We start from the raw sequence: 2,500 nt of genomic DNA, 5'->3' as shown, positions 1-2,500 counted from the left end.
ACCAAATTACGAAATCATTAGAAAATGACAAGCCTTGCCAGTCACCAAGTAATTGCCAAATCGCACGTACCACAGTTTTCCCTCTAGTAGATTCGCTAAGGAACACCCAAACTACCAATATGAAAGTATGGAATATCACAAAACCAGGTATGTTTAAACATGGTTACCATAAAGAGACAAATATAATCAGCCACTTGACAAAAGATACGGCAGATAAACTAGGCATTCACAAAATGTAACTCAAGTGATGCCACCTCACTCAATTGCCATATGCTGACCCCACGACCCGTGGTCGCGGTCTTCCGAGGGCGCAGGCCGTAGGCTTAGTAACCGCTAAGGAATGCGACACCTCTCAAAAAAACTGCCAGTTACAAAATCACCTTCTAACTTCCTTTAACCCCAAACCCCATCCTTACCCATTCTAACATCCTCCTCTCCCATATCACCCACCTCCTTCCCTCATCCCTCTGCTGCAAACCTACAATTTATGCACATTATAATGCATGGGCTCATTATAATGGAGTGCGTGTGTGCGCTCATGCAGACGCTGTTCAAACATTTGTGCATGAGTGTGAATGCGTATGCACGAAAATGCGCAGGTGTATGCATGTGTATGTGTCCATGTGGTGCATAGGCAAGGGAAGCAATATATTCGTAGATACGTATATCTGTGCGTATATGTGTATATACACAGATATACGTATCTACGAATATATTGCTTCTCTTGCCGGGTGCCGGGTAAATAGAGATGGTGACTCGATAAAAACACCGGGCGGAAGGCAAGGGCAAACCACCGCTCTAAATTGCTAAGAAAAAATCATGGAAGCCCATGATCGCCAAGGCCGCGGTGGCCGAATGGTTAGAGTGTCGGACTCAAGACTGTCACGACGGCAATCTGAATTCGAGGGTTCGAGTCACCGACCGCCGCGTTGTTCCCTTGGGCAAGGAACTTCACCTCGATTGCCTACCTAGCCACTGGGTGGCCAAGCCAGCCCAAATCAAGTGCTGGTCCCAAGCCCGGATAAATAGAGAGAATGCTTACCTAAAAGGTACCACCGGCACTCTCCGTGGAAAGGAACTGGGGACCCTACCACGTACTCACTCCAAGAGCATCACAACATGAAAAATTACAATTAAGTATCATGCTGTGACCACGACGGCTCAGACATGAACCTACCGTTAAAAGAAGATATGTGTATATATTGATATGTGTGTATGTATACGTATGTATGTGTTGAGAGTGTGTGTGTATGTATATGTATGTATGTGTTGAGGGTGTGTGTGTATGTATATGTAGGTGTGAGTGTATATATGCATATATATGTGCATGTGTATGTCTATGTGTACGTATGTATGTATATGTATATGTATGCATGTATGTATATGTGTGTATGTATGTATGTATGTATGTGTGTGTGCGTATGCATATGTATGTGTGTGTGCGTAAATATTTGTATGTGTGTATATATATGTGCATGTACATGTATATACATATATATGTGGGTGAGCACTAATGTGTACTCATAAACGTATCTGCGCATTCACGTGTGCGTCAGCATATGTATAGCTATATTTGTATGTGCATGTATAGTAATGTGTGTATGTATATGTATAGTATATGTGTGTATGTATGTATATTTGTACGTTTGTGTGTATATGTATGCATGTGTGCGTGTATGTGTATGTATGTGTGTATGTGTATGTATATATGTATATGTGTATATATATGTGCATGTACGGGTATATACATATATATGTGGGTGACACTAATGTGTACTCAAAATGCGCATTCACGTGTGCGTCAGCATATGTATAGCTATATTTGTATGTGCATGTATAGTAATGTGTGCACTTGTGTGTGTTCACATATATGGGGGTGCATATACACATATGTATGCACATGTGATGTGCACATACGTCTATACATGGGTATGCATGTGCATGTGTGTAGTTGTATATAATGTAGGAGTGTGTATGCATATCATATGCATGGGAGCATATGTAAAGGTGTATGCTTGCATGTGTATGTGCATGAGAATGAACATATGTGTGGTACTTGGGGCATTTGCAGGTGAACAACTGTGTCTACATTGGGGGTACATATGCATAAATAAAATCAGTATATAAAATATAATCACACATATACACTTCTGATACTCAAGCCCATGCCCACGGGAGTATACCCTGGCGTAGTGTGCAGGCCGTGTGTGGCTGCTCATAAGTCCACACTAGACATGGCCAACCCTGCTGAAGGGGCTTATCAGTGGCATCCCGGCTAAACTACTCCCCCTTCCACCATGGCGAAGGAGCCCCTGGTTACGACAGCGCTCAAGGATTGCTCCAGAGTAGAAGGTGCTAAGAATCACCGGTTAACAACAGGCCGCCCCACGTTGATGAACCTTTGCACATATAATATAAGGACAATGAGAACTGAATCCGACTTACTAGCATTACTTGAGGAACTCTCTTTCGTGAAATGGGATACTGTAAGACTCTGTGA

Source organism: Penaeus monodon, chromosome 14, assembly GCF_015228065.2.
Source record: "Penaeus monodon isolate SGIC_2016 chromosome 14, NSTDA_Pmon_1, whole genome shotgun sequence".
Taxonomy (NCBI): domain Eukaryota; kingdom Metazoa; phylum Arthropoda; class Malacostraca; order Decapoda; family Penaeidae; genus Penaeus; species Penaeus monodon.
This window is presented reverse-complemented; position numbering follows the sequence as displayed.